Source organism: Hydra vulgaris, chromosome 14, assembly GCF_038396675.1.
Source record: "Hydra vulgaris chromosome 14, alternate assembly HydraT2T_AEP".
NCBI lineage: Eukaryota > Metazoa > Cnidaria > Hydrozoa > Anthoathecata > Hydridae > Hydra > Hydra vulgaris.
This window is the reverse complement of record NC_088933.1, coordinates 6727373-6735000: the sequence shown is the minus strand read 5'-3', so window position 1 is coordinate 6735000 and position 7628 is coordinate 6727373.

Sequence of the window (7628 nt, the reverse complement as noted above, 5' to 3'; positions counted from 1 at the left end):
TTTTGGAAATTTGTGTCATTTATTTCAAAAAAAGTTTAAAAAATAGTGTTGCAAACTAAATTTACATCGTTTGAAGTATCAACATGAGTCCAATGAAGAAGCGATAATTGCTCCTTAAACAATGTTAAATTTGCTTCATTGAAAATACGTTTGTAAAAGACTTGATTTAAATACGGTAATGCTTTTTGTTAATATTAATGGAAAAGAATATAAGAAAATGATAAAAGATGTTGTTTTTAATTATGTCCTTGAAGAATTTCATTAAATAAATCATTAGTTCCTATATTATCAATAAGAGAAGCTGTTAATTGAGTGATCTAGTTGGTTTATTTACTAAAGGAATGGACCCTATTTCAAATCATGCATTATAAAACATTTGAATGTTACATTTAACGAGATATTCGAAACAATCGAGGTTTAGGTCCCCTAATACGTAGATAAGTTTATTTTCTTGTTTACCTTTTTTTATTATATCGCTTAGCAAAAAGTTGCTAAAATTTTCAAGTACACCAGAAGGTAGGCGATAGCAACAGCTAATTAAAATATTTTTGTTTTTGTTAGTCGGAATTTCAATTGCTAAAACCTCTTTATTGTTATCTGAAATTTTGATGTCATGCCTTATAAAAAATTGCAAATTTTCTTTTATATGAATTAACAATCCTCCTCCACAATTATTAGTTTTCCGCGCTATAGGTATCAGATTAAAACCTTGTAAATTGAAATTAGAACAGACGTCATCAGAATTAAACCAAGTTTCAGTCAAGCAAATCACGTTAAAAATATTAAATGTTTCTTCTGTTATATTACAAAGATTTTGAAAATTTGTTTTTAGGCTTCTAATATTTAAGTGCAACACATTTAAATAATCAGGTTCAAGAAATTCTTTTATTTCTTCTGTATAAAAGTAAAACTTATTTAAATTATCTAAATTATAAAATAAAATTTATTTCTTCTGTATAAAAGTTTGTAAAGCTCCAGCTCCGTTAAAATAATTTAAATCTGGATCTGATTCTTTATCAATTAGTAGATCATTAGTTTAGAAGAAGTTAAAAAAGGCTTAATCAGAGTTTTTGTTTTGGAAAGAATCCATTTTTATTTTATTTTTACTTTAAAACCGTTTAATAAAAGAATTTCTTTTAAAGGTCGCGCGTGAATAATTTATTGTAAATAACTTTGGCGTACTTACCTTTAGTTTTTAATTCTTTTGCGTCTTTAAAAATTAAGATGCAAATTAAAAGTAACCCACCAGTAATAAAGTCTGCCGAACAAATATAAACATTACAAGATTTTAGGAAACCATAGCTTGCTACATGCACTACCATCTGCAGCACAATTTATCGTATTCAACCACTTTCTTTTAAGTACTTCATCTTTAGGAAGACTTAAGTTTTTATTATTATTTTTAAATTTTGTTAGTGCAACCTACTGCACAACAACTTTTGAGGATTTTTTTTTTAAAATAACTCACAAACTGCAAGGTGGTAAATTTTAAAACAATCATATTGTTTTAAAATTAACCAGGTTGTATGGGTTGTCTCCTGATTAGAGGGCTACCACCCTGAATAACAGTGAATTACCTCCTGTGAGTTTATTAAACTTTTTACACAGGGACTAAAAAGTTTTAGTATGTGCTTTTTTCTTTGTTAACACGTTATAGAAAAAAGAAGTTTATCTAAAGTGTGTTTATTTATTGATTTAAATGGAAAAAGGTATTTAAAAACAAAAAGAAGTTATAAAAAGAAGTTATTAAAAAATTTTTTGAATTTGAAAAACGATCCGCATAGTTAACAACGAGGATTGTTTCTGATGGCGTTAAAGATGTTTAATTTACTTTTCTCCGTACTTCTTCTCTCAGTGTAGGCAATTTTAAAATATAATAGCGTCTGTATGATATTTTCTTGACAACAGCATATTTCCGTTAAAATCTCAGGTCTGTGAATTATGAAAAGACGAAAAAATCAAAATGATAAATTTTGCGATGATAAATAATAAAATTTATCATAAAACTATTTCTAATTTATTTAAATAATCTCTATAAAGCCTCAAAGTTCATGCTTGCTGATGATACTAACCTCTTCTCATCATGTAATAATATCAATAAACTTTTTAATGATATGAATATTGAGTTGACAAAAAATCTCTAAATGATTCAAATCAAACAAGCTATTGCTCAATATTGAAAAGACTAAATGGACTCTCCTTTATCCATCATTTAAAAAACGTTTACTTCCAAGTGATATGCCTATACTTTATAATGATAATATTCAAATAAAAAGAGTAACGTCTAAAAACTTTTTAGGTATTAAAAATGCCAAAAACAATATACCCTAAAAACTTATTATTGATGGAAAACTAGTTTATCATAAAGAAGTTATTATTGAGAAATTAAACAGTTTTTTCCTTGATTTTGGTCCAAACTTAGAAAATAATTCGATTCATATCTTACTAAGACTAATATAATTATGGACAAACCGATTTTAAACAAAAGTGAACTGCATAATGCTTTTAATAGTCAGAAAAAAAAAAAAGTGCAGGCATAGATCAAATTAATGTTAATGTAATAATATCTGTTTTTAATATTATCGAGCCCTCGTTATTCCTTATTTTTAATCTCTCACTTAAATCAGGTCATATTACAGATAAATTAAAAAATGCAAAAATAACACCGATTTTCAAATCTGGTGGTGAGACTAATGTTTCAAACTACAGACCAATTTCAGTCTTGCCCTGCTTTTCGAAACTAATTGAACGCATTATGTATAACAGACTTTATAAATATTTAACTGAAAAAATAGTTTTATACTTTAATCAATGCGGTTTAAAAAAAAACCATTCCACTGACCATGCAATAATTGAATTGGTTAAGCATATATCAAATGGGTTTAATAGTGATTGCTATACAATAGGGTTTTTTATTGATTTATCTGAAGCCTTTGACACTGTAAACCATAAGATACTTTTAAAAAAACTAGGAAATTATGGTATCAAAAATCAAAGTTTACTTTGGTTTAAATCATACCTAACTAACAGAAAGCAATTTATATTTAAAGAATCAAAAGATTCAAAAAAAAACTTAATAACTTGTGGGGTACACCAAGGTTTTATTTTAGGACCTTTATTATTTTTACTTTATGTAAATGACTTATATTTAGCATCAAGAATATTCAATACTCTTTTATTTGCAGATGACACTAATTTATTTTATTCTCACAAAGATATCGATGCTCTTTTTAGAATAGTAAATGAAGAATTAGATAAGATCAATGAGTGGTTTATAAGTAACTGTCTTTCATTAAATGCAAAGAAAACAAAATTTATCCTATTCCATAAGCCTAGTAAAGCCGTGAATATTCTTCTTAAATTACCCAACCTTTTAATCAATAACATAATAATTAAAAGGGAATTGACTACAAACTTTCTGGAAGTGCATTTAGATAAAAAATTGTCATGGAAACTCCATATTAAATATATTGAAGGTAAAATCTCAAAAAATATTTTCATTTTATATCGAACAAAACCTTTTCTTAATAATGACTCTTTAAAAAATCTTTATTTTTCGTTTATACACAGTTATCTTTCATACTGTAACGTTGCCTGGGGTAGCACTAATCACACTAAACTAAAGAATATTTATAACAAACAAAAACATGCTTGCAGGATAATATTAACTCTCTAACGTCAGCTTAGAGCGTTAAATATTTATAAGCTTAATATTCATCAAGTTTATAAGCTTAATATTCATCTCTCATAAATATCCTACCAAATTTTCAGAGAATAACTTTGTCGTTATAATAATACATCTTAAATTAAGTTTGTACCAAATTCAATATCGGTGACCATTTGTTTGGAAAAATTTTTATCCAATTTTTAATGAAAAACAAAATTTCTTTTTAAATTGCACTTTGGGAAATTTTAAGGCGAATTTAAAACGGCATTCGCTATTAAATTCGCTTTAAAATTTAAATTATTTCGCTGAATATTGTTAGCAAAAAATTATTTTATTGCTGAAATTGTATGTAATTACACTGTTTTATTTATCATTAATTACATATGTAAGTTTTAAACACGATTTAGAGCACTAATGTAACGGGGCTCGGTGATAAAACAACTTGTCTTCTTCTTGCTCCGGCCAGGATTTTCTATTAATGTAATATCTTTTTTTGTAATTTTTAAAACACGGCAAAATAAATTAATAATAAAAATAATAAATAAATAAAAAATAAATTATTATAGATGAAAATCTATCCTGGAAAAATTACATCAGAAACTTATGTAGTAAAATTGAAAAAAAGTCTAAGAAAACAAGAAGCGTTTTGAATAAATACCTACTAATTCAACTTTATTACTTTCTCATACATTGTCATATTAATTATGCTAATATTGTGTGGGGAAGGGCTTACAAAAAAAATTTAGAACCACTTTATTGTCAACAGAAGCACATTGCACGACTTATAAATTTTAAAGATCGTCTTACTCAAAGCCTCTCTTAATTAATATGAATATTCTTAATATATATCAAGTAAATGTTTTTAATGTTCTTTGTTGAAAAACGACTTTTGGCCACATTTTTATGATATGGATTCATAGTGAGTCGTTTGGAAGGCTATTTAATTTTGTTCAAGTGTAAAATCAACTTTTCTCCAACCCCCTTTCTTAATTTATATTCTTTAAAAGAAAAAAATTAATTCTTTAAGAAGTTATAATTCTATTAAACAACCAATTATCCAAAAAAACTTCGGTACAACCTGTATTTCATTTATTGGAGCTTTCTTATAGAACAACATTGTGTTAAAAAATTTTGATTTTTCTCATGAATGGAATTATTTCTCATGAATGAATTATTTTTTATTTAAGAGAAAACTTAAAGAAGTAGTTTTTTCAATTGATAATATACTTACATACATCTAAACTATACTTAGCTCTTAAATGCCTAAATATTGATTTATTTTATTCAATATTAATTTAAATTTACTATTTATATACATTCATTTGAATATAATTGAAGGTTGCATTGACTACGATATTTTGTTTATATATATTTATTTTATTTACGCTATTATACTAAACGACTTTAAATGTAATTACAGTTGCTGCACTAGCTTTTGATCTTTATTTAAACTTGTATTATTAACTATGTATATATATTTTTTATTTTGTATGTGTACTACGAATTCTCTAAATTGTAAAAAAAAAAAAAAAAAGTATATGTATATCTATATATATGTGTGTGTGTATGTATGTGTATGCATATGTGTTTATATGTGTATGTGGGTATATGTATATGGATATATATATATGTGTTTGTATGTGTCTGGATATGTGTACGTGTGTATGTGTAGATGTGTGTGCGTTTGTATGTGTATGTGCATATTCATAAACCTTTATACCAGAAAAGTAGAATGGTACAGATGTATCACAGAAGAGGTAACATTACTACAGACGAAGAAAGAACATGAAATTACATGACAAGTGTTTGATCAATATTTATCAATACAATAAAAATCAATATTATAAAACGAAAAAAGTAACATCCTAATTATTTATATTTTATTATTGACCTTGTACATATACTTTAAAGAAGAAGAAGAAGAAGAAGAAGAAGAAGAAAAAAAAAATGCAATACATGGAGAAATTAGTCGTAAATATAGAAAATGGAGTAGAAAAACTCAATTGAAATATCAAATAATAATCATTGAAAGAAGATTACTTGACCATATATTTTGATTTTGAGAAAGTGAAATTTATCTAAAAAATCACAGACAAAAGTCGCATGAGACAGTCGCACTTTGAGTCTACTTTGCTAAAAAGTGGCGAAAACTTTTTTCCGATTTTATTTTTTTAACAGAAAGTGAACTTTGTGCAATCTTTTTACTTTAAACAAATGTTAACTGTATTTAAAATCAACATAGAGTCGTTTTCTGTAAAGAAAGACTATAGCTTTGTTTTCATGTAAAAATTTTATTGCGAAGAGTTCATCTAGAAGATTATACAGGTGTTTTTTCTTTGTTGTTGATTAAATATGAAAAGATTAGAACTTATAAACATAATTCAAGAAGTTGGTATTAATCATGCGAATTTGCAAGCCGTTTTAGAAACTGAAACAAAAAATAAATTGCTTACCAATGAAGACCTGTCTGATGTAGAACTCTCAAAAAAAATTAGACTTTTTCTTTATAAATTTAGAGTTAAATATGCAAAGCATAATCGTAATTTTAAAAGATTAAATAAAGCAGAAATGCCCTGGTTAGAGGGTGAGTTGTTTCAAAATTAAAATACTAAACTTGATTCTACTTTAAAAACTGGACGACCAGAAAAAGAATGGATAGAGTGTTCATTAAGAACAAAAAGGAGGAAAGTTTCAAGGTAGTTTCTAGTTTAGAATTAGATTAAAAACATAAGTTTTAATAAATATATATATATATATATATATATATATATATATATATATATATATATATATATATATATATATATATATATATATATATATATACATATATATATATATATATATATATATATATATATATATATATATATATATATATATATATATATATATATATATATATATATATGTATATATATATATATGTATATATGTATATAACAGGGCAGGTGAGACACGTTGTGTCTGAAGCAGTTGTGGTGGAGCAGGAAAACTCTAATATATAATAAGAGGTTAGAGGAGCTCTTAAACCTTGGATAGTAATCTTCCTAGTAATGATGCCACAATAAAAATCAATCCTGTTCTAGAAGTCTATTTTTCATTATATTAATGTAAAGAGGTCATCAGATACAGTTTTTTGTTGTTGAAAATTTACGTCCACAGTTCCACACTTGTGTGGTTTAGGCTGTTTTTCATAGTATCATTTTTTTTATATTATCATAATGGAAATACCTTGCTTTGAATTTTGAAACTAAATTCTGAGCAACTTCAAAATTTAGATGAAACACTTACACATGGAGTATTTAATTTGAAATGTGGCATGGATAGTGCATCTTCACAAGGTATCAGTATCATCAAAGGTTTGATGATACTGATTTTATAATGGATTGAGAATGAACAGTCAGTATTTCAAACTGCAATAGTTCCTTTGAAATTAAAAATTGGGGGTTCAAACATCTGGAATAATCCTAAACCATACAGCCCTCATTTTTGTAGATCTCTTGAACTACAATACCTAAAGGAAACAAATGAACTCATTGCAGCAGAAGAAATCTTAGAAAACAAATCGAAAATCTGCAAGACTATATTTTAGATCTTCTCAGTAATAAAAAGCACTGTTCCATAAAAATTAAAATTGTTGTTGACTTGACTATGTTGTATGGCTAGTCAGTAAATGCTATCATGTTTTCGAATTCATCACAAATGTGCAATGTTTTTTTTGCAAAACTGAGTGAGATGAACAATCTAGTAAAAATCAGAATGTTTACTCCAAATAAAAAATCTCTTACTATGGGATTATCTACTTTACATTGTTGGATTAGACTTTTTGAGTATGTGCTACACTTAGGATATAAAATGAAAATTAAAAAATATTAGGCAAGATCAAAAGAACATAAGCTTTCTGTTATTGAGCAAAAAAATGGAATTCAGAAGCAGTTTAGAAGCGAGCTCAGCCTTG